Source organism: Nomascus leucogenys, chromosome 1a (assembly GCF_006542625.1).
Source record: "Nomascus leucogenys isolate Asia chromosome 1a, Asia_NLE_v1, whole genome shotgun sequence".
Taxonomy (NCBI): Eukaryota; Metazoa; Chordata; class Mammalia; order Primates; family Hylobatidae; genus Nomascus; species Nomascus leucogenys.
Window position 1 is genome coordinate 66,834,879 of NC_044381.1, and position 25,861 is coordinate 66,860,739.

Consider the following 25,861-nt stretch of genomic DNA (forward strand, 5'->3'; position numbering starts at 1 on the left):
CCCAGGAGGCAGAGGTTGCAGTGAGCTGAGATCGCGCCATTGCACTCCAGCCTGGGTGACAAGAGTGAAACTCCGTCTCAAAAAATAAAATAGAAACAAATTACAACTTGAAAAGCAAGAATTTCCAGTTGTATGAAGGTCCAGGCAGGAGGAAGAGCCAGCAGAAATGCTCTAACATGGGACTGAGCCAGGCATGTTTAAGGAATAGAAAGACCACACGTTAGAAGTGTAGACAAGGGCAGGGAGCATGGGCTGGAAAACAGGTCAGACAAGTGGGAAGGGCCAGATCAAGTGAATCAGGGGAAGGAAGCTGGACTTTATTCCCAGAACCATTCATGGAAAGTGATTGAAGGGTTTGCAGCAGAGAGGGGACATAATATGACTTACATTAGTGAAAGGTCACTCCAGCTGCCTTGCAGAGAACAGGAAGTGTAAGTGTGGTAGCAGCAAGACCAGTCAGGAGGCTACTATGAAAGCCCAGGGGAGATGGTGGCTTGTTCTGGCTGCTGGCTGTGGGGAGGAGACAAAATAGAGATAAGTTTGGTGGCCGGACCAGAAGTTGCTGAGGATTGAGCCTGTACTGTCTTGGTTCATTTCCCCTTCACGCCCAGGTGATCACTGCAGAAACCTTCTGGTTGGTCCTCACCCACACCTAGCTGTCAGTTAGTGCCTCTCCTTAGAGTTTTGTGGGGGTTTTCTGTTTTGTTGAGACAGGGTCTGCTTCTGTTGCCCAGGCTGGATTGCGGTGGTGCAATCATAGCTTACTATAACCTCGAACTCCTAGACTTCAAGCAATCCTCTTGCTTGGCCTCTGGAGTAGCTGGGACTACAGGCAACACCACCATGCCCAGCTAATTAAAAAAAAAAAAAAAAAAAAGATAACTTTTGTAGAGATGGAGTCTCGCTATGTTGCCTAGGCTGGTCTCGAATTCCTGGGCTCAAGTGATCCTCCCACCTTGGCCTCCCAAAGTGCTGGGATTACAGGTGTGAGCCATGGTGCCTGGACATCCTTAGAGTTTTTAAGATTACTTTAAATTCCATATCATTGCACACAATGAGACGCTTCATGGTAGGCTCTGCTCCTTCCCACTTAGATTGGTTTCCCATCTCTGTCCCACATAGGCCTTTGCTCCAGCCAGATCTAAGTCTTCACTGTTCCCTGACCATGTCCTGGTTCATGACCCTGTGCCTGGCACATGCTGTCTCCTCTGCCTAAAATATTTCTTCTCCCTCACCTTCATTACTTTGTCTACCCAACTTCTGTTCCTCCCTCAAAATCTAGCAGGTGTCACCTCTTCCACTAAGCCTTCCCTGAAACCCCAGTTTTATATAGATTTCTATGCACACACAACAGCATAAATGTCCAATTCCTTGTCTGTCTCTTCCAGTTGGTTGGGGTTTCTTAAGGACAGAGACCATCCCTAGAATCCGGCACAGGGCTCCATAAGCTGATGCTATCATGTTCAGCATGGCTTACCCTTGGAGTGTGAAAATATGTCTTACGAGGTCAAATCACAGCAGAAAGATTCAATAGATCCCCGTAACGAGGTCCTCCATTCTCGCAGGCTGATTCTGGGAGGCTGGACTCATCACTTAAGAAGCCTGCAAGTAAGCGCCGGGCACGGTGGCTCACGCCTGTAACCCCAGCACTTTGAGAGGCCAAGGTGGGTGGATCATGAGGTCAGGAGTTCAAGACCAGCCTGGCCAACATGGTGAAACCCTGTCTCTACTAAAAATACAAAAATTAGCCGGGCGTGGTGGTGCATGCCTGTAATCCCAGCTACTGAGGAGGCTGAGGCAGGAGAATTGCTTGAACCCGGGAGGTGGAGGTTGCAGTGAGCTGAGATCGTGTCACGGCACTCCAGCCTGGGGGGATACAGCAAGACTCTGTCTCAAAAAAAAAAAAAAAAAAAAAAAAAAAGGGAGAAGCCTGCAAGTCTTCAATGGGAGAACTGACACAAGATCCTCAGGGCTCGACATGCTCCAGGAAAGGTCTGGCCCCTGCACATGATGGTCAACATCACCGCTGGTAATAGTATTGACTCTTGGCAGAATTAGTACTCAGACCACCATTCTCCCCTCGCTCCCACCCACAGTCTCTGGGAAGATCTGAAAAGCCTACTGCTGTCAACATGAAGTTCACCATAGTGTTTAAAGGTAAATACACTACAAGTGGCTGACTCTAAAATCTACACCCAGACCCGGTCCTCGTTTCTGGACTTCAGACTCTCATATCAAATTGCCTGACGGACTTCTGTACCTAGATATCCTCCAAACTTGGCAAAATTGAACTCGTCATTTCTCTTGCCCCCATATACTCATGAGTGGTAGCCCACTGGGAATGACTGATGGATGTTTCTTGAGTTCACCCTCTTCATTGCCATTGCCAGGATCCTGTTGCAAGCCCTTAGCTTCTCTGGCCTGCATAACCACCTGAGCCTTTCCCCAGCCTCCCTGTTCCTGGCCTCATCTTCCTCAGGTACCCAGAGCATCTCTCCAAAATGCAAATCTAATCTTGTCCTTCCTCTCTCAGAAAACCTTTAATTGCCCAATGCAGGTTATCAAACTTTAGTTTTGCATCTGAATTGCCTTATAAGCTTCTTAAAAAATGCAGATTCCTGAGCCCCCTCCAGACCTCCAAAAATCTAAAGTTCTGTGGATGGAGTGATGCACATTCTTAAACAATGCCCAAGGGGTTCTGATAGCACTGGGTTCCACCTTGAGAAACACTGTCATGCACAGGCAACTCCAAGCTCCATCATTCACTCCACCAGGCCCTTCTCAGGCCAGGGACCCCTCAAGCAAGGTCTGTGTCATCCACTGCCTCCTCACGCACCCTACTCTCCATGGTACTGCTTACCTTCCACCTTTGCTCTATTTTGCCTGGTGCCAAGAATGTCTTCTTCGAAAGACTGAGCCCCCTTTTCATTCCGGTAACTCAATAATCCTTTGGAACATTGCCACTCAAAGCATCAGCATCACCTGGGATCTTGTTAGAACTTCAGAATCGCAGGCCCCACCCCAGCCCTACTGAATCAGAGCCTTGGTAATTCCTATGCACATAAGAGAACAAGAAGCACAGCCTTATAACTTGGCTCAATGGTCACCTGTTCCAAGAAGCCTTCCTAGACTGACACAGGCTCATCAAATACCCATTCCTCCAAACTGACACTGGGCATCACAATCACAGGGCTTGTAACATTTAAAAGTTAGGAATCTTGAGCTGCCAGGGAGCCCTGCACGCCATGCCACGTCCTGCCTGTCTGTCCCCGCGGGTCGTCGCCCGTCACAGCTGCGCCATGACCACCCAGCAGCTCGTCCTCCAGGGCCCGGGCCCGTGGGGCTTCCGTTTCGTGGGTGTCAAGGACTTTGAGCAGCCTCTCACCATTTCCCGGGTCACTCCTGGAAGCAAGGTGGCTCTAGCTAATTTATGTATCAGAGACGTAATCACAGCCATTGATGGGGAAAATTCTAGCAATATGACACATTTGGAAGCTCAGAACAGAATCAAAGGCTGCAAAGACAACATGACTCTCACTGTAGCCAGATCCGAACATAAAGTCTGGTCTCCTCTGGTGACGGAGGAAGAGAAGTGTCGTCCATACAAGATGAATTTAGCCTCTGAACCCCAGGAGGCCCTGCACATAGGAAGCGCCCACAACCAAAGTTCCATGCCCTTTACCACCTCGCCTGCCTCCAGCACTAACGCCAGGGTCATCACAAACCAGTACAACCACCCAGCTGGCCTCTACTCTTCTGAAAATATCTCCAACTTCAACAACGCCCTGGAGTCAAAGACTGCTGCCAGTGGGGTGGAGGCGAACGGCAGACGGTTAGACCATGCTCAGCCTCCAACCAGCCTTGTCATCGACAAAGAATCTGAAGTTTGCAAGATGCTTCAGGAGAAACGGGAGTTGAATGAGCCCCCAAAACAGTCCGTGTCTTTTCTGGTTTTGCAGGAAATCCTGGAGTCTGAAGAAAAAAAGGATCCCAACAAGCCCTGAGGATTCAGAAGTGTTAAAGCTCCCGTCACTAAAGTGGCTGCATTGATTGGAAATGCTCAGAAGTTTCCCACGTGTGACAAATGTGGCCCTGGAATTGTCGGTGTGTTCGTGAAGCTGCAGGACCATCACCGCCACCCCGAGTGTTACGTGCACACTGACTGTGGCACCAACCTGAAACAGAGGGGCCATTTCTTTGTGGAGGATCAAATCTACTGTGAGAAGCATGCCTGGGAATGAGTCGCACCACTCGAGGGCTACGAAGTGGTCACCGTGTTCCCCAAGTGACCCGGCAGATCTGACCAGTGTTCTCCAGCCGGCCCGTGCTGCAGCTTTTTCTCTGAGTGTCCTGGCCCTCTCCTCTCTTGAAAGTTCTCTGCTTACTTTGGTTTTCCCGCTGCTCGTAAAACATTGAGTCCCCTGCCTTGGTTAATTGACTCACACCAGCTGTGTGATGCTCGTTTTTACAATTAAAGAAAAACGGTTTTGTTCAGTGTTCCCTTGCCAGAAACACCATGTCCTTCCCTCCCCTCTGTTCTTCTCTGCTGCATTTGGATATCAGCCAAATTTGAACCTAATCAAATATAATGTATCTGAGATTGATTTTGTTTTTACTCAATAAATTTATAGACTCCAAAAATAAAACATAAAAATAAATAAAAGTTAGGAATCTCATAGTCCTGTCCCAGAGAACTGTCAGATTTAAAGAGTGGCCCAAAGAAGAATTCTAATCCCATTATCCCCAAAGCCCAGGGAACACCCCTTTCTCATTCTTGCAGTCCCATGCCCCATCTTGGCACCTTGCCCCCTTTCTTCTCTGCTGGTGTTCAGCCCCACAGGAGGTGTTTCCGACATGGCCGGTCCCCCTGCCTCATCTGGCCTCTGTGGCGTGGTTCTTCTCCGGCCCTGTTTTTCTCCTGAGAATCTTGCTGGGTGGCTCCATCTCTTCTCCTTTCAGAGAGTGGGGCAGGCGGAAGGAGTGAAGTGGGCAGTGCCTGGTGTTCTCAGTGGGTTCTGGGCTGTCGTAGAAGTGCCTCTTGGCCGGGCGCGGTGACTCACACTTGTAATCCCAGCACTTTGGGAGGCCGAGGCGGGCGGATCACCAGGTCAGGAGATTGAGACCATGATGAAACCCCGTCTCTACTAAAAATACAAAAAAAAAATTAGCCGGGCGTGGTGGCAGGCGCCTGTAGTCCCAGCTACTCGGAGAGGCTGAGGCAGGAGAATGGCGTGAACCTGGAAGGCGGAGCTTGCAGTGAGCCAAGACTGCGCCACTGCACTCCAGCCTGGGCGACGGAGCAAGACTCCGTCTCAAAAAAAAAAAAAAAAAAAAAGAAGTGCCTCTTCATGTTTCTCTCTCTCCCATCCTTGGACAGCAAGACTTCTGTTCATTGTTGGATACCCAACATGTCCCTCACATGGTGGGAAGAGCACCAGCCCAGAGGCCAGAGGCCTGTTCTCACACCCGGCTCTGCCACGGACTAGGGATGTCACCCAGGGTGGGCCCCTGTACCTCTCTGAACCTCTAGTTATTGGTCTGTTAAAGGGGGATAATACTTGCCTGGTCTGCCTCACACCTTCCATAAGATGTTTCTTTTCTTTTTTTTTGAGATGGAATTTCGTTCTTGCTATCCAGGCTGGAGTGCAGTGGCGCGATCTTGGCTCACTGCAACCTCCACCTCTCAGGTTCAAGCCATTCTTTTGCCTCAGCCTCCTGATTAGCTGGGATTAAAGGTGCAGGCCACCAGGCCCAGCAATTTTTTTTTTTGTATTTTTAGTAGAGATGGGGTTTCACCATGTTGGCCAGGCTGGTCTTGAACTCCTGACCTTAAGTGATCTGCCTGCCACGGTGTCCCAGAGTGCTAGGATTACAGGTGTGAGCCACCGTGCCTGGCCCCATAAGATGTTTCTACAAAGTGAAGACGGTACCTGGGTATGACGTATAAACATGCATGCGCGTGCACACACACACACACACACACACACACACACACACACACACACACACGCTTATACTTACAGCCACTCCACCTCGGTGCTGTTCATCAGCCAAAACAAAAGACAGCAGAATCCCATCTTTCTTCCATTTTCAGTGCTGCCGCAATGGTCTGCATGAGTGGCCTGGCTGACACCGTCAGGAGCACCAACAATGCTGAAAAGAGAAGCAGACACCAGGTTCTTTTTTTTTCTTTCTTTCTTTTTTTTTTTTTTGAGACAGAGTCTTGCTCTGTCACCTAGGCTGGAGTGCAGTGGCGCGCTCTCAGTTCACTGCAATCTCCACCTCCTGGGTTCAAGCGATTCTCCTGCCTCAGCCTCCTAAGTAGCTGGGATTACAGGCATGCGCCACCAAGCCTGGCTAATTTTTGTATTTTTGGTAGCGACGGGGTTTCACCATGTTGGCCAGGCTGGTATCGAACTCCTGACCCCAAGTGATCCACCTACCTCAGCCTCCCAAAGTGCTGGGATTATAGGCATGAGCCAGTGTGCCCGGCCAACACCAGGTTCTTATTAGGCTGTGCTCAAATATCATCGTCTGGTTTCTAATTGTGATGATGAAGCTTGGTAACTTCGGAAAATTTGAAATCATTGTTGATCCTGGAACTGAGAAAATTGTTGTGACCCCCACAGGCAGGCTAAATAAATGTGCAGTGATCATCTCCAGATTTACTGTGCAACTCAAAGACCTAGAAAAATGGCAGATTAGTCTCCATCCCATCAGTTTGGTTTTGTTGATCTGATGACTGCAGCTGGCATCATGGACCACGAGGAAGCATGAGAAAGGCATAGAAGAGAGAAAACCCTGGGATTCTTTTTCTGGGGATGAAATAAATGATTACAAATTAAATGCTTCCCTCAATAAACAAAACCGAGAGAGAGACAGAGAGAGAAAGAGAGCGAGCAAAGCCCCAGGTCAGTTGTCTGCCGGCTGCTGCTCTGAGTCTCAGCCAGAGCTCTGGACGAGGAGGAACTCAATCCCCTTGGCGTCCCCACGAGTGCCTAGAGTGGAGATTTCTCCTCTGCAGCAGACTGGTTATCTGGTACATGTGGACGTTCTCACTGAGGAGTGTTTCAGAGCCATTAGCAGGCACAGAAGTACTCTGGCCATCCAGGGAGTTGGTCGCAGCTCACTCTAGCAGAAGAGTGAGGGACTGGGGCCCGGAAGTTAGCATGCTTGCCTAGGACATCTATGGAATCTTTATTTTCTCTTTTTTCCTGCTAAATGAGGTGAGAGAGTTCTATAAATGGGTATGGGGTCAAGGAACACATATTATTTTTGGAATAGTTACAAAGATCTCTCGGGCATAAATGAGACTTGGAAACTGGACTACTCCTCTCCTCCCCACTTCCATTTGATGAATGACAGCTCTTTATGTATGACACACCTACCATGCGCCATGCACAGTATTAGATGCTTGACTTCTGTTCTTTTAAGAGTTGAAAATGAGGCCCAGGTGCTCAGGTGTTCTTTTCACAGAGTTGAAAATGAGGCCCAGGTGCTCACGTGATTTTTAGAACCTAGGGTAGAGCCTGGAGCATCTGACCTTCACCTCCATCTTCCTCACTCTGTCAGCCTTTCCCAAGGCATTCTCAGTAGAGGCCTAGTCTGGGGGGACCTTCTGTGGTCAGATGAATTGATTGGGCCCTGTCAGCACTTTATGTGCCCCTTGGTTTCAGGATACTATGAGCTGAACATCACAGGATACCCTAAGGCCTAAACTACAAAGTGACAAACCCAAAGGGCCATTCTGGGGTGGTTAATGCAGCAACTTAACAGCATCAAAGATCAAGACCAGTTTCTCTATTTTCTTGGCTTTTCCCTCATGATTCCAACAGAACTGCAGTAGTGCCAAGCCCATGTTTTCACATGACAATGTCCTAAGGCAGGAAGAGGCAAGTACTCATCCTGTGTCATATTTTAAGAGCCAAGAAATCCTTTCTAGAGGTTCCCAGGGCTGATCGTCTTTGCATTCGTTACATGCAGGACCACAGCACATGGCCATAACTAAAGCAGTCACTGAAGGAAAATGGCTCAGACCTGTGAACATTTCGTCCTGGGACCAGGGAGGAGCCCATGAGACACACAGGTGCTATAAACCAACAAAATCGCAAAGGCATGTGGCAGGGAATATTGAGCAGGAAACCAACACGGTTTTCCATACCCTTCTTGAAGATTTGCATTGCACATTAATATGTTTAAGGCTCTATTGTAAAGAAAGGTACTTCTTTTTTTTTTTGAGACAGAGTCTCACTCTGTCACCTAGGCTGGAGTGCAGTGCTGTGATCTCAGCTCACTGCAAGCTCCACCTCCCGGGTTCATGGAATTCTCCTGCCTCAGCCTCCTGAGTAGCTGGGACTACAGGCACCCGCCACCACGCCCAGCTAATTTTTTTTAATTCTTTAGTAGAGACGGGGTTTCACTGTGTTAACCAGGATGGTCTCGATTTCCTGGCCTTGTGATCTGCCCACCTCGGCCTCCCAAAGTGCTGGGATTACAGGTGTGAGCCACCGTGCCTGGCCGGTATTTTACTTGTTTTAACCCAGTGCTTCCCAGACATTTTTTTTTTTTTTTTTTTGAGACAAGAGTCTTGCTCTGGAGTGCAGGCTGGAGTGCAGTGGTGGGATCTCAGCTCACTGCAACCTCTGCCTCCTGGGTTCAAGCAATTCTCCCGCCTCAGCCTCCTGAGTAGCTGGGATTACAGGCGTGCACCACCATGCCTGGCTAATTTTTGTATTTTAGTAGATTCAGGGTTTCACCATGTTGGCCAGGCTGGTCTCGAACTCCTGACCTCAAATGATCCACCTGCCTCGGCCTCCCAAAGTGCTGGGAATTCAGGCATGAGCCACTGCGCTCGGCCCAGACTTATTTTTTCTTGGAGTTCTTATTAACTCCCTGCAGACACTGTGAGCAAAGCTGGGTCCGCCATGCTGTTTGTCCTCAGTTGAACGACTGTCCTGAGAGCTCTTTGGCACAGCAGTGCAGCCAGATAGTGCCCTTTGCAAACACCAGAGAACAATGAGAGCTAGAAGAATGGCTCGGCTCAGTCATTTGAAGGAGAGAGTTTTCTTTGGCTCATTTAATGGGAAATAAAGGCAAGAGTTCTCTCCTGTGGGCTTCTTTTCCTTTTGGCCATTCTAAATTAATAGGTTTAAGACATTACTTTTAGTTTAATTTCTTTCCATTACACTTTCAGTACTCCAGTGCCACCAGGGAGGGCAGAAATGACTGCTTTTAATAGTGATTAAAGACGGACCCATGGTTAGGTCAAACCAGGCCTGCACCTCCTCCCATGCTGCACGTGCATCAGCATCAGCAAAGCCTGCAAGAATGCTGTTGAGTGATGACTTCCCCACGGCCACTTGTCTGCAGCAAGCAGCCTGCCAGAAGCCGGGACAGCTGGCAGCCCGTGCCCACCAAGCTCTCAGCCCCAAAACCTCTCCTTCTCTCTCCTCCTCAGTCCTCCTGTCTCCCCACCCATAGTGTGTTCTCTAGCGATACATCCATTAGCTGTTTCCCTGCTGCTAGACATCTAGATTATTTAAACTGCTTTTGCTGTTGGAAGCAATGCCTCCCTGAGCATGCGTGTGAGCATTTCTCAAAGGTAGATCCCAGAATGAGGAATCACTTGGTTCACCAGGCTTGCACATTTAAAAATGTGACAGATACATGCTTTTAAACTGCTCCATCGCCTTGGTGCAGAATGGAACTCCTGAGAGGTGAGGTCAGCGAGAAGATGTGAGTGGCTCTGAGCTGACGGTGGCCCGTATGTTCCCATCCCAGCACTCACACCCGTGCAGTGAGAAGATGTGAGTGGCTCTGAGCTGGCCAGTGGCCTGCCTGTTTCTGTCTCGGCACTCACACCGTGCAGTGAGAAGATGTGTGTGGCTCTGAGCTGACGGTAGCCTGCATGTTCCTGTCCCGGCACTCACACCAGGCAGTGAGAAGATGTGTGTGGCTCTGAGCTGGCCGGTGGACCGTGTGTTCCCATCTGGCACTCACACCAGGCAGTGAGAAGATGTGTGTGGCTCTGAGCTGACGGTAGCCTGCATGTTCCTGTCCCTGCACTCACACCCGTGCAGTGTTGCTTCTCCTGCACTTGCTGATCCTGTAATTGATATAGGGAAGGGCCTGGCAATGGCTTGTCTCAGGGGGAAAAAATGATTCCCCTTCTATGTTTCTGCTCAGTCATTTCCTCTTCTGCTGGGGTGGGATGAGATAGGAACAGGAAGGGTTTGAGGAAAGAAGTCTTTTGTTTAAAAATAGCAGAGAAGTGCTGCTTGGTAATTTCCCTGATTTTTACTCACTGAAGAACCTGACTCCAGCTCTTCTTGAGTTTGGGACAATGGAATGGCTTGGCGCCTTCCTAGCCTCTATCATGCGTTCATGCAACAAGCATTTGTTGAACACCTCAGGGGTATAGCATACTGATTGATCAGGGCATCACTGGTCTTCATGCAGAAGTGGGGTCCTGGGAGCCCCCTACTATTTGAGTCAAGGCCTGTTTCATTGTTCTTGACTGAATGTTTGTGTTTCTCCCAAAATTCTTATGTTGAAGTCCTAATCCTCAGGGCGATGGTATTTGGAGATGGGGCTTTTTGGGAGGTAATGAGTTAGGTGAGGTCACAAGCGTGGGGGGCCTTGGTCTGATGGGATTACTGTCCTTTAGAAGAAGGAACAGCAGAGAGCATGCGCACTCTCTCTCTCCCTTCCCCACGTGAGCACTTGGCGGGAAGGCAGCTGCCTGCAAACCAGGAAGAGAAACTTCACCAGGAACCGGACCCTGATCTTAGGCCTGGAACTGTGGGAAAATACATTTCCGCTGTTGGAGCCACCCAGTCGATGGTATTTTATTATGGCAGCCCAAGAAGACTAAGACAACTGGGTAGCTGGGAGGTGCCATGGGGAGCACACAGGGACTTGGGGAGTGACCAGCCACCCACTGGTGCAGAACTGTTTCAATATTTCAACAACAGATACCAAAATGCTAGTACCAGCACCGTTCATGGAGTTTACATTCTAGTGAGAAGAGACAGACAATATACAAAATAAGCAAAATAAATAGTGTGTCAAATGGTGTTATCTGCTGTGGAAACAAACAAGGCAGACAGAGAATTAGCAAGTGCCTTGGAGGAGGGAGGTTGCTACTTCATGTTGTACAAAGAAGGAAAGAGAAGGAGAAAGGCATGCTCCCTATCCTTTAAGGCACACTATCATTTAACGGTATGTTACAGAAGTTGTGCACACTTATTTATACTTAAAGCCTCTTGCTCAGAACTTAATCATACGGCCACACCTTGCTGAGAGAGAAGACGGGAAACGCAGACCGAATTCTGGAAAGCCATGAGCACAGCTTTGGGTGAGGGGAGGTGGGGGTATCCGCTATTGAAGGTGCAGAGACTAGGAATTGGGAGGCCACCAGCCACAACAGGGGAATAACGTGACTGGATTGTGTTGTAGAAAGATCATTTTTCAGGATCTGTTGAGAGACTGTTCTCCATGGGTCTCTAGCATTTGTGGGTGTCTTATGAGCAGGACCACTCACTGCCTCTATTCTGGAATCTCTTTCCAAAGGCATTTGAACAGCAAATAGCCTTGGAAGACAAGACTCCCTCTGGAGCAAAGTATGGGCATGCTTAGTGCCTAGTATAAGAAAGATAATGTCTTCTGCAGAAGAGGTCAGAGACTTATTGCCTATCATAAAAGATGCTGATTCTCTAAGCTCAGCATTCCTCCCCTCTAACACAACCCACTGTGTGTGCAGGTGCAACTGGGCCTTCTTTATGTTAACCTGTGGAAATTGGAGCCAAGGGAACCAGCATAAGAACATATATTTAATTTCCACTTTACAAGAACAGATATATATATATATATATATATAATTATTTCCACGTATCAAGGGAAAATCGTACCTTTACAGTGAAAAGATCTGGCAGATACCACCTTAACAAGGTGATCAAACTTAATACCACCAATAACTGACATCATGTGTCTCTTAATGTGATACACTGAAAAGAATCCAGTGTTATCTCTGTTAAAAATACATAGCATGACTCTAATCATGAGGAAAAAGCAAATCCAAATTGAAGGATACAAAAAATGCTAATATCATGAAATATAAAAAAGGACAGGAAAACAATTCTAGGTTACAGGGGGCTAAAGAGATATGACAACTAAATGCAATTTGTTATCCATAATTGGCTCTTGAATTGAAAATGGAAAAAAAAACGATAATAATATCTTATATCCATATACAAATTCCACTTGGGAAAATTGAATGTGGATATATATTAATATTAGATAATATTATTGTATCATTAATATTTATTTTATTTATTTTTATGTTTTTTTTTTTTAGACAGAGTTTCACTCTTATTGACCAGGCTGGAGTGCAGTGGTGTGATCTTGGCTCACTGCAACCTCCACCTTCCGGTTTCAAGCGATTCTCCTGCCTCAGCCTCCCAAAGTAGCTGGGATTACAGGTGCCTGCCACCACACCCGGCTAATTTTCTGTATTTTTAGTAGAGATGGGGTTTCACGTTGGCCAGGATGGTCTTGAACTCCTGACCTCGTGATCCACCCACCTTGGCCTCCCAAAGTGCTGGGATTATAGGCATGACCCACAGCGCCCAGCCCTGTTAAATTTCTTGAATGTGATCACGGTATTGTGACTATGGGGAAAATGTTTGCATTCTTAGGCAATACATGCAGAAATATGTAGGGGAGAAGTGTCATGGCATCAGCAACTTATTTTCAAATGGTTCCGAAAAAACACACATACATGAATATATAGGGAAAAAGAGAATGTAACTGTCACTAAATGCTAATAACTGGTGAATCTAGGTGAAGGGTATGTAGGTATTCACTGGATTATTCTGTCAACTTCTTTGTAGTTGGATTTTTTTAAAACAAAAAGTTGGAGAACATAGAAAAGAATCCTGGTGGCCTGTGAAGGATGGATGGGGGCAGTGGGTGGACCTGGTTGGGGACAGCTGTACTGGGAGCTCTGTCCCCTCAGGAAGTCTCCCTCTGACACTCATCACGGCTTCTCCCTGCAGCACTGTGTCCCCTCGCTGCTGCAGGCAGGCTTTGCCAGGCTGCAGATGCATGGCCACAGGCCCCTCTGGATTCCTAGCCTTCCAGCAAGCATCTAGAGAGAAAAGAGCCTGCTGCAGCTAGAAAAACCCTGGGATCTAATGAGCTCAGCTTGGGTCATGTGCCCCTCCCAACTCCCACTCCTACCCCTGCCAACCACCCATTGGGTCAGACCCATGCACTCCAGGCACTGAGGGGAGAGCCAGGAGGGAGAATCAATCATACTCGGGAGGGAGAATCAATCAGACTCAGGAGGGAGAGGGCAGAGCAGCAGAGGGCTAAAGGATGAGCCAATAGTTTCTAACTAGGGGGACTAGGGAAGGCAGCCTTAACTGAAAGAGAATACAAGACAAACCAGTTTGGGTGTTCTGTTTTGAACACGATAGATTCAGAAGCTTTGCGATGATCTAGTGGGAGAATCTCACAGATTGCTGGGAATACAATTCTGTAGCTCAAAAACGCATTGGCAGTGCCTGCTGCTTGATGAAGGCATGGGTGTGCCAGCTTCATCTGGAGAATGCGGAAGGTTCCATCGTGCCCGACAGGCTAGCATGGAGCCCCCTCTCCTTGTAACCAGGCTCATTGGCAACAGAGATCCCGGCAAATTATGAGGAAGTAGAAGCTGGGAGCCATTCAAAGGCATCACATCCACATTTCTCTTCAGGGACTCAGCCAGGGCCACTCCTGCTGCTTGTTCCAAGGCACACTGGGAGTTGTTGGACAAATATTTGCACAACATTTAGGCCCTAAACCTGCAATGGCCCGAGCCCCTCCATGACAGAGCCTCCTACCAGGGTGCAGGCAGCTCTCTCAGCTTCTCCATCAAACCTAGCTACAGCAAGGGCTGTTGAGCCACTCCAAGCTCAAGTCTGGTTTTCCAGAAAAGATGTCCTGCCAAGAAATGTGTTACTGAAGAAGGAAAGGGAAATATAACCAAAGGCCAGGGTACTGGCACCTTTCTCCTGTCCTCTCCTGAAAACAGGGACCCCCTGCTTTCTTTTGCCTTCTTGTTCTGTGTTCAGGAAAAGTTGTGTCTGTGGTTAATCCCTCGAGATCCGGAGGGAGTTGGAGATGGGTTTGAATTCCAGTTTCCCCATCCCCATCACTTCCTTGGGAGTCAGTGAAAGTCACTGAGGTAACACAGCAGAGCGCTTGGCACATGGGAAGTGTGAGCCAAATGTGAGCTGTTCTCTCCCAGGAGCGTGTCTGAATGGGGCTGGAGATGGACGCCTCCTTTCCTCATTTCTCTCAGACCTCCTGGGGTGGTTTCCTGTCACAGAACAGAAGGAATTGCCTCAAATCAGATACCCAAGGATGCTGCGGGGAGCAGAGGCTGGAAGAGGGTGTCTGGGGTTTCACTTGTGTAAGCCGCACACCTAAAATAAGCCCCGGCAGGAGACTCTGGGAATTTCCTGTAATTTTCACTGTAAATGTCCTATTTATAAAGCTGAGTCACTGCAAGCCGTTGTTTCGCAACCACCCAGCATGTGGAGACAGGCCGGCACAGGAAACAAGGAGCACACCCCGAAACGCAGGCCTCACTCATGGGCTTTGGGGGTTCCCTGGGGCCAGCCTGGGCCTGGCTGTTCAGCCCCTGGCAACATCTCCACAAACTCAGGATTTGGGTCATTGGGCCAGACTTACACTCTCATCCCCCATTAGCCCTTTTTCTGGCTTCTTTGCTCCAAAATAGAGTCTTATTTTTTTTTGGTTATACATTTACAGGAAAAGTCTGGCTTCTTCGAGAGTTGCTTATAGACAGTGCCAGGCCTGTCTCCTCTGGAGACCTGAAGGGTCTGGCCTGAAGTAGGATCCACGGCAACTCTCTGCTTTCCCACATGCATAGACCTGCCTGGATGCCTCTGCTCATCGCCACCTCTATAAAACAAACAGATTCTCCCAGGACAGATTCCATAGGTTCAGGGCTCAGGGTGCCTGAACCCAGAATTCATTAAAAGCAGTGAAGGGGCAAAAACGGGAGCAGACGTCAGCAAAGCACAACTGCACTTAGCATGTTCACCTTTCCATCCAGAGCTCCTGCAGGAGGGGCCGGGAGGGAACACAAAACCCTCCTCACTTCCTGATTTTACAATCACTCAGCCAGCAGCTACAATCAGGGTCACTAATCACAGCTGTTGAACCAGGCCGCCACATCCTGCCGCCAGCAGCCCCGAAGACACTGTGCAGGGCAGGAGGCAGCCCTGTGCCACTGTTTCTCTGGTGTACAGAGAAGTCTCCAAATCAAAGAAACCTTAATGCTTAGCGATAGCTTCTCGTTAAACAAGGTAAACAGTGGTCCAGTGAAAACATTCTCAATGTTGCTGAGAATGTTTCCCTCAACACACTTCATTTTGGGAGCCAGCTCGGAGGCCCAGCTCTGTGTGCCTTGTGGGTTCAGCTCTGATTTCTGGGAGCCCTGGGAATGTAGGAGGTTTGGACCCTGAGAAGTCCCTGGGCCGGCAGTGCTGGGTGTCAGTGTCAAGGCAGTGCGGTGGCATGGGGCAAGGCCTCTGTGAACCAGTCAGCGTGGGTGGGATGGGAGGGCATTGCCAGGTGCCCAAGGCTATCTCCAGTGCCAGAGCTCCTCCCTCCCTGTCCTCACATTACATGACCAAAGGTCTTTGGGTGTTGCTGCCGGATGGTGGGTCTTCTGGTCCAGCTGCTCTCTAACACCTGATGCCTTTTTATCACCCTCTGTCTCTCATACCTCCCAGGCCCCGGCCTGACCCCCAACCCAGGCAAAGTCCCCTGAAGTCCCTATTCCTTTCCTTATTCTGTCTTTCTTTTCATCGCCACATCCCTCTCTCTCTCTCACCCCCATTACCAGAGAATTTAGGCCACCTTTTCTCCATCAGCGTGGCCCATAGCCCAACAGCAAATGTCTGAATGTGTGTGGTAGCTGGCACTCAGCTTCTCATGAGCTCCACAATGTGAACTCCATCTATGGAGGACACAGATGTTAGTGTCACAAAAACCCAGGCATTTTCAACTCCTGTCTAGTGAGTCACCCTTCCCCTAAGCCCCACCCCCACCTACCACAGAGATTAACTGGGGTTGGGGGAGGGTGCTTCTTACGGTAGCAGTAAAAAAACAAAATAACCTGTCAATTTAGAAAAAACAGATTCAGGCCCAGTGCAGTGGCTCATGCCTGTAATCCCAGCACTGTGGGAAGCCGATATGGGCAGATTGCTTTGAACTCAGGAGTTCAAGACCAGCCTGGGCAACATGACAAAACCCTACCTCTACAAAAAGTTAGCCAGGCACCATGGCACATGCCTGTGGTTCCAGCTACTCCAAAGGCTGAGTGGGAGGATCAATTGAGCCCAGGAGGCAGAGGTTGCAGTGAGACAAAATCATGCCACTGCATACAGCCTGGGTGACAGAGACCCTGTCTCAAAAAAAAAAAAAAAGAAAAAGAAAAAACAGATTCAAACCAATTAGAACTCATAAGGTTCAGCAAGTTCACCAGACACAAAATCTACCTGCAAAAATCAATAGCATCTCTGTTCACCCACAGTAACTGCTGGAAAATATTATTAAAAAGATACCATTTACAACAGCAGCAAGAATTACAAAATATATCTAGGTAATAGCCAAGAATACACAAAACTTCTAAAAACATATTTTAAATTCCAATAAGGAAACATAAAATGATCTGAATAAATAGAGTACATTCCACATTTTGGGTAGGATGACCTCACGTAAGATGACTTATTTTGGATGACATTTATAAAGACCTAATTATATTAACAATGAACCTATAAATTTAATGCAATGCTAATCAAAATTCCAGCTGGATTTCTTTTTGAGAAACTCAATGAAGAAATAATTAACTTTTACAAAGAAGAGTAGAGGGGAGACTTGCCCAATTACATACCCTACAAAATCAGAATAACAGTAGCAGTGCCAGCTCCGTGGCAGTCCAGTAGACTAGCGGAAAAGCATGGGTAGCTGGGCAACATGCTCCGGTCCTTTAGGAACTACACAGAGAGAAAGTTAACCCAGCAAACACAGGTCCTCAGTGGGCTCAGCCACCAGTGGAGGTTTTGCTGGGATATTTTGCTACACTACTATCATTGCGACAAGTATACCTAAGGGATAACAAAACATGTGCCTCAAGGTCCCTGTGTGACTTAAAATGCACCACATCAAACTGGCTCTGTGGAGAGAACAGGACTTAACCGTTCAGCAGGCCTAACTCTCTGGAGCTGCTCCTGAAGTCGGCAGCAGCTACATGTCCTTCATGAGGCCAGATGTGAAAAGCCGGGCCCAGAAAGCTGAGGTAGGTCCCTGCGCAAGGCCACAGGGCTTCCACCTCTCTCCACAGAAAACACATTGCAGAGCTCATGAGAAGCTAAGTGCCAGCTACCAGGAGAGCTGGAGGGTGAACTGGAGGAGGTGGCCTTAGGTGGAGACGAAGGGACGGGAGTCCACAAAGCAGGCCCACTCTGAGTGTCCAGCAATGCTAGGTAAAATTCGCAGGTGGAAATCCTAGCCCCCAGGGTGACAGTGTTTGGAGGTGGGGCTTTGGGAGGTGATTCGGTCTTGGGGGCAGAGCCCTGAAGCCCTTTAATGGAGGGGATTAAAGCCCTTATGAAAGAAACCCCTTCTGCCATGAGAGGACTCTGGGAGAAGGCACTCTCTATGAACCAGAAAGCCGGCCCTCACCAGACACCAAATCTGCCAGCGCCTTGATCTCAGACCTCCCAGCCTCCAGAACTGTGGGAAATAAAGGAATCCAGTCTGTGGATTCCCGTCCTAGCAACCCAAATGGACTAAGACAAGCAACTTTTACTTCAACTAATTCATGCAGATGTTCAGCTCTCCTGAATTACTAAAAGCATACACATTTTTAAAAATAGAGCATACAAATCAAATCTCAAGTATTTTGTGGCCACTCTCTTTAGCTCCTTGTCACTCATCTCGTGTTTCTATAAAACCACATTCTTTCTTCTCATTTTAGGTGGGGTCTGTCTGGGTTGTGCTGTAGCAACAAAAAATTTCCAAATCACAGAGGCTTTATGCATTGATCATTGATATTTGAGCACTGATCATTGCTGAAGCTGAGTAATGGGCATAACAGGTTTGATATTATATATATGCATAAATATATTATATTGTATATATACATACATATTTGAAATTTTCCATAATAAAAGGTTTTGTAAATCTCCACGGCTTAAACCCACGAAGGCTCATTTCTTGCTTATCTTCCATGTCCCTCATGGATCAGCAAGGTCTCTACTCCACTTCATCCTCATCCAGAGACACAGGCTAGCCAGCCTCCACCCTCTGGAGTATTACTCACTACCGTAGCACCAAAAAGGAACCATGGGGAGAGCATGTGATGGTTCCTCAGGCTTTTGCATGAAAGTGAAACCCATGACTTCTGTTCACATTTCATCAGCAAAGCAAGCCACATAGCCACACCTAATTTTAGTGGCTCAAAGACAAATGGATCTACTATCTACTCAGTAGAAAGGGAACTGGAAATATCTGGTGAGGAGCACTAATGATGACCACAGCCACGAAGAGATGTAAATCTAGAAATTCATTCAGAAAGAAGCCTTGATATGCCATAGAGTTGCTCCCAATGGATTTCACCCCCAACCAAAACCAAACACTCAGTTTTCTCGATTTTAATAAAACATTCAAACTTGTACTAAGACTGGGAGTTCCACAATGTCGGGGACAGTTTATATACCTTCTTTACTTTTCCAGTACCTAACAAACACAGCCCATTGAGAACTGTCCCTGACATTGTGAAACTCCACCCTTGATATGTTTGTTTTATTATATGATAAGAAATTTCTTCTTATTGTCTTCCCTCTGTACTGTTTGTGTCCCATTTTCCTCTTCCTATAAGGATGACAGTCCTCTTGGATTAGGGCCCACCCTACTGACATCTTAATTTGATTACCTCTGTAAAGACCCCATTTCCGCACACAGTCACACTCTGAAGTACCAGGGGTTAGAACTCAGCACTCTGTCTTTAGCAGGTGCTAGATTAAGATCTGCTCAACTGAAGAGACACAGGAGGCAAGTAGAATGGATTTCCAGACGTCCTCTAGAGAAGCCATTTCTCATCTTTGTTCTTACTCTTACCAAACTCTGTCTTATGACATTCCCAGGAGGAGACAGGAGGGGGCTGGTGCTTTTCTAGGAGGCCACTGGGTCATTGAGGCTGTCCCAGGTGGCCAGTCTTTCTCTGCTGCGAACTCACCAAATGTCAAGGGGTGCAGATGGGAGCCTTGGGATCATCCTACTCAAAAGCATGCATCTTACAGGTGAGGAAACTGAAGCCCAGAGAAGGTAATGACTTCTACCTGCTTTAAGTCTACTGCCTCTTAAGTCCCTTTGCATTAGCAATCTCTGAAAGGCTTGTGACTTTGAAACCTGGGTATCCTGGACCGCAGTCCAGTCCTGTCTGTGTCTGCCATATTATATCCAGTCATGCTGTACACTGCTATATGTTTAGCAAGGCTGAACTGAGAGAGAGAGAGAGAGAGAGAGAGAGAGACCATTTAAGTAGTGTAGGCAATTCTTCCCATTTCACTCAATGAGGGGATATGAATCTGCTGTTCCCAATAGATGTTGGTTCCTGCCTCATTCTCGTACGTGAGCACTAGCAAGCCTTTGTGTAATACTAGCATGGCCCCTAGACACAGGCCAGTCCTGCCCTGGGGCTTTACTGAAGAGACAACACTCTGCTTCCACACCAGAGAGCGAGCCCATCCTACGCTTAGTGAGAAATGGTGTCAGGGTCTCCAACATGGCAATTTCTGAAGGGATTTGCAGGCATCATTTGAACTGTACTCTCTGTCTTTACACCCAAAGCCTGGCGTGATATGCTCTGCTGTGACCATTGCCAGTGCCAGGGTTGGGCTGCCGAGAAAGGACACATTGAGAACAATGCCATGTATTAAATGAGCCTTCGGTGGGCTCTTGCTGGAGCATCTTATGAGCAATGGAGCGTGTAGAGAATAATAACTTGAACAAATCTATGCATCATTTGACCATAAAAATCATTAAAATATCAAGGGGTTTAACGACGTAATGACCCAGCAAAGTTGGAAATTATGTTTAAATGCAGATCTCAGTCATTAAAAATGCATTGGCATGCCACATTTGCCTCCTCTGAAAATGAGGGAAAATACATTTAGGGTAGGATGGCCACAGCTCCCCAAGAGGAAGGGTTGAAAAGAGAGAGACAATCCTCACTGGGTGCCCAATGAGGCAAAAGCTCTGTGGTGCTCAGATTGCCTTTCTGTGAGGGCTGGTGATGCTATCACCATTGGAAGCTGCAGCCAGTTCACCACTCCAGAGGCTTCTGAACTATGCAAGATGCAGGAAGCATTTGCTGAAAGACAGCCCCTCTTAGGGGAAGATACCAGAGTCTGCTGCCAGAAACATCAAGAGGGGAGGCAGCTGCAGAAATGAATGTGGACAGAAACACTGAACGCAGCAATTTATAAAAGAGGTAGGCTACTTTGGTCTCCTGGATACGTGTTTCTTCTTTCTTACCAGATCTTAGTTACTGTATTAGTTTGCTAGCAGGCCCATAGCAAAGCACCACAGACTGGGTGGCTTAAACAATGGAAATATATGTTTTCGTTTCAGAAGCTAGAAATCTGAGATCCAGGTGTTGGTGGTGTTCGTTTCTTCTGAGGGCTGTGAGGGAAGGACATGTCCCTGGTCTGCCAGGTTTGTAGATGACCGTCTTATTCCAGTGTCCTTTTGTCATCTTCCTCCATACTGTTTGTGTTCCAGTGTCCTCTTCCTATAAGGACAACAGTCCTATTGGATTAGGGCCTGCACTGATGACCTCATTTTAATTTGGTTATTTCTGTAAAGACCCCATTTCCCCACACGGTCACACTCTGAGGTACCGGGGGTTAGAACCTCAACATATGAATTGGGGAAGGGGAGGCAGGACAGGGTTCAGCCCACAACGTTACTCAATGATTATAATACATCCAAAGGGAGGCTTTGAAGGGGTGTGTTTTGTCATATGGAGAAAACAAAAAGCTCACAGTGTATGGAATGGCTCCTGTTTTTGTAAGGTGTTTGGTCAATGAAAGTCTAACTCACCAGGGACAAACTGCATAGACAGTGAAGGACGAAAGCTGGGACTGTTGGCCGTGAACCAGTTCTGTGATCTTGAGCAAATAAAACCCTTCCATGACTCAGTGTTCTCATTTGTAAAGGAAAGGAATGAAGTTGGTGAGCTGGATGTGGTGCCTGGCACTCCCACCCACTGTGAGCCTTCCTGTATGACAGAGACAAGAACACTAAAACCTGTTTCCAGATTCCTCTGCAGCTAGAATTCTGCTTAGGCATTAGGTGCTCCCAACAAGATGCACTGGGATGAGATCCGGAGGACCACAGTGAGGTAGAGGCCACCTTCTTATTGCTGCCTCTGCGGACAAAGCCTGGTCAACGGTGTGGAAAGAAGCTGTGGAAGATAGGGTTAGCACTCGGTGTCTCTTAAGCAGCCTGAGGGGCTTACCGAGCATTTGCTGAGATGGGGCAGCAGCAGTGACTGCCCAGGAGTCCTTCCCAAAGACATGCTAGCAAAAACACAAAAACACACAGAAACGTGATCATTGCACTGTTGTAATAAGGACTGGCAGCAACCCAAGATAGGGAACTGGTTGAATAAATTATGGCCTATCCACACACATAATGGAAGGCTGTGCAGCTCTCCAAAGGAGCAAAAATAATATTTTCATAACATGCCATGGAGTAATTGTCAAGATTTGTGAAAATGGATGCAAGGTGATCTGGCTGTGGTATCTGTCACTCCATTGATTGCCAGGGTTGATTCGGTTGAACTGGCTGGCTAGGCAGGTGTCCCCTTCCTCCCTCACTGCTCTATGTGCCTCCCTCCTGAAGCTGTGCTCTCAGTCAAAGAGGACGACCATCCCTGATAGAGGAGGACTGGTCTTCTTTGGTCAAAGGTATATGAGTAGCTGTGCTTCCCTGCCAGAACCTCCAAACAAGCTCTCAAGATTGGTGAAAAAGCTGGGCACGGTGGCTCACACCTGTAATTCCAACACTTTGGAGAACTGAAGCAGGTGGATCACCTGAGGTCAGGAGTTCGAGACCAGCCTGACCAACATGGCGAAACCCCCTCTCTACTAAAAATACAAAAATTAGCCAGGCATGGTGGCGAGCACCTGTAATCCCAGCTACTCGGGAGGCTGAGGCAGGAGAATCGCTTGAACCCAGGAGGTGGAGGTTGCAGTGAGCCAAGTTGCCCCATTGCACTCCAGCCTGGGCAATAAGAGCAAAACTCCATCTCAAAAACAAAAGAAAAAAAAAGATTAGTGAAAAAAGGCAAACTGGAGAAAAAGGTATAAAGTACACTTCCACTTACAAAGGAGGGATACGTATGTGTATTTTAAAGGAATCTCGGAATAATAAACAAACCAAAAAAAGGTAGTCTTAAATATCTCTTTTAACAGGAAAGATAATGAGACTAAGATGTCAGGCCCCAAACTCTGGCTGTGAAACTAAAAGCAAAGGATGAGTGGGCCCGTCTCTCTTTCTTCTGCTCAGTTCAGAAGGAAGGAGGCGAAAACACATGGAGGGCAGGTGAGAAAGGGAAATTAGCATTTGCTGAGCTCTCCCTTTTAAACCACCTGGGCAAGGTACTTTAAGTACATTTCTTTCTCTAATCTTTTACAGCTTTGCTTTGTGATAGGCATTTTTATTATCCCCATTTTATAGATAAGGAAAGGAGAACAAAGAGGAGTGAAGCCACAGAGATCAAAATCATAAAGCAGGGAGAGTTGCACCCAGGCCGTTGGACCAAGCTCTAGCATCCCTCTCTTGCTGGGCCCCCAGACTGAACCTGTAGGCAGTGGCCACAGGAAGGTGCTGTCTCCTTGGAATCCTGGTTTCTGTCTTCTTTCCCCACTCCAAGGCTGGGCCCCAATCCTGGATTTGATAGATGGGCCCCAAGCCTAGCCAGAGCATCTCCCAGACCTCCAGCTTCTCTGGGATTGGCTGAGAGGAGGAAGGGAGGGACACTAAGCCACTGTTCTTTTTTTTTTTTTTGATCAGCTATTGAAATCATTTGATGGCCGGGCACCGTGGCTCATGCCCATCATCTCAACACTTTGAGAGACCGAGACGGGAGGACCACTTGAGCCCAGGAGTTTAAGACAAGCCTGGGCAGCATAGTGAGACCTCATCTCTACAAAAATAGAATAAAATAAAATTAGCTGGTAGTGCAAGCCTGTAGTTCTAGCTACTTGGAGACTGAGGTGGGAGGATCACTTGAGCCCAGGAGGTCAAGGCTGCAGTGAGCCAAGACTGTGCCACTGCACTCCAGCCTGGGCAACAGAGTGAGACCCGACCATCCCAACAAAACAAAACAAAACAAAAAACATGTGAGGAGTTTTAAAAATGACTGATGCCTAAGTTTCACCCTCAGGGATTCTGACTGAATAGGCATGGGGTGCAATGTTGGCATGGAATGTTTGGGAGCTCCCTATGTAATCCTAATGTGCCATAAAGTTTGAGACTCCTTCTGGTTTTGAGTGTAGCAGGGGCCAGTATCAATGGCGCCACCCACCATGTGAGAGCTTGTTAGAAATGAGAAATCCATGGCCTACTGAATCAGAGACAGGGTGGGAGTGCAGGGGAAGAGGGAAGGGAGCCAGTATTTTAACAAGCCTTCTACATGGTTCTGGTGTGCCCAGTTTGAGATTCACCATTCTAAGCAACAGCTAGAGACAGATTGTGTGCCATGGTTTGCTTTGTCAACTACCACATAACTGCTATGTTGATTATAAAACAAGTGAAATTTAATGGCCCCAGGGAACGAGAGTGTTCAGGCCTTTTCCCCAAGAAAAAAACCTTGAGGCAAATGAGAAAGTGTTTAAATGTAATTTGGAATCAACTGGAACTCACTCTAGCTTCTGAGAAGGAGAGCAGCATTATCAAAACATGATGATGCCCCTGAGTAACTATACCATGAGCTTCCAAAGCCAGCGTGGATGCCTCCAGGAGAACACAGTCCCTGAGGACAGACGGGCGCGGGTGAACAGCCATGGTGACCCTGGACTGCCAGGGCTTCCCAACCTGATGGTGTGTTCATTTCCTAGGGCTTCTGTGACAAATTACCACAAACTCAGTGCCTTAAAACAACAGAGGTGTATCCTTTCCCTGCTCTGGAGGACAGAAGTCTGAAATCAAGGTGTCGGCAGGGTTGGTTCCTTCTGAAGGCTCAGAAGGGGCGTCCCTGCCATGCCTCCCCCCAGCCTCCAGCGGCTGCTGGCAACCCTTGTGTCCCCTGGCTTATGGACCCATCACCCCAATCTCTGCCTCCATCGTCACATGACCGTGTGTCTCAAATTTCCCTCTCCTTTCTCTTCTAAGGATACTCAATGGATTTACGGCCCACCCTCTCCTAATTTTACAGGTGGAAAAACAGAGACTCAGAATGAATGATTCAGGGCCTTGAGGTCACTCAGCTGTGAGGTAGAGGTCAGAATCCAGCCTGAGCTCTTCGCACTACACTCTTACCTTCATCCTGGTTTAGCCTTCCTTTGGTGGCTCCCAAATTTGCTACTTCTCTTTTTTGTTTTGAGATGGAGTCTCACTCACTCTGTTGCCCAGGCTGGAGTCCAGTGGTGCAATCTTGGCTCACTGAAACCTCCACCTCCCAGGTTCAAGTGATTCTCCTGCCTCTCAGTCTCTCGAGTAGCTGGGATTACAGGTGTGCACCACCATGCCCGGCTACTTATTTTTTAATTTTTTTGTATTTTTAGTAGAGTCAAGGTTTCACCATGTTAGCCAGGCTGGTTTTGAACTCCTGACCTCAAGTGATCCACCTGCCTCAGCCTCCCAAAGTGCTGGGATTACAGGCGTGAGCCACCGCGCCGGGCTCTTCAAATTGGCTACTTCCCTTCTGCTTTTGCTAGGACTACCTTAGTCTAGGCCTTCACCATCTTCTTCCCAAATTGCTATAACAGCTTGCCTGCTAGTCTCTTTGTCTACTCTTTTCTGCTCCAATTTGCCTGTGCCCTGCTGCTGTATACTTTTTCATATTTCAGCACATTTTGTTAATAGAATGATCTGGGCCTAACTCAGCAGGAAATTTATTCTCTAGCATCTAAAAATGATTTTTCATTAGGCTAGGTGTCACCTACTCATCTGTGCCTTGTTAGGATGGGGAGCAGTAAAGTCATACCAGATACAGGCTAGGTTTATAAGATAGTTGACTTTTTACCATCCTTGGTAATGATGGATGAGGACAGAACTCACATGGAGTTCATAGCTAATCTACAAAGCTTGCTGTGGCTAACAGCTTTAATCTAAAAGCTCAAGCTGATACGTTTGCAGCCAGTTGTGTTTCTCTACCACTGTACAACTTCAGGTGGGGCCCAAAAGTCTCAGGTGTTAATGATCTACACACTAAACCCTCCAGCTGAGGTGGGAATCTTTAAAGGCCACAAATGCAAAGGAATTACTGAATTCTCAGGTGGCTTCAATGAAGAAAGTCAAGTAAGTTTAGACTAACCTGATTCAGGAACACACATCTAGAGATGTACATTTCAGAGGGGAAGGTGGATTTTATAGAGTTGAATTCTATATGCTTCTCTGATGTAGCATTCAGGGAGGTGTACGAGTTCATATCATATGCATTTTCTTTACCAACCTGGGTTTAGATCAAAAGAAGATGATGTTAGGAGGTCCCAGTGAAATATGGTAAATATCTTGCACAAGTGACCATTTGCAAGTTACCAGACATGAAAAC

At 47.6% G+C, this 25,861-nt stretch overlaps 1 long non-coding RNA gene and 1 pseudogene across 2 annotated transcripts; one reads left to right on the forward strand and one right to left on the reverse strand.

Annotated features, from left to right (window-relative positions):
* Positions 1-92: 92 nt before the first annotated feature.
* On the reverse strand, positions 93-25,861 carry LOC115834712. The gene is made up of 3 exons (XR_004029592.1): positions 25,625-25,861; positions 6,022-6,153; positions 93-510 (listed from the first exon to the last, which is right to left on the reverse strand). It is a non-coding gene; the product is annotated as an uncharacterized LOC115834712 (long non-coding RNA).
* LOC100599248 lies at positions 1,932-4,663 on the forward strand (annotated as a pseudogene). The gene has a single exon (XR_004029591.1). The product of XR_004029591.1 is annotated as a PDZ and LIM domain protein 1 pseudogene (transcript).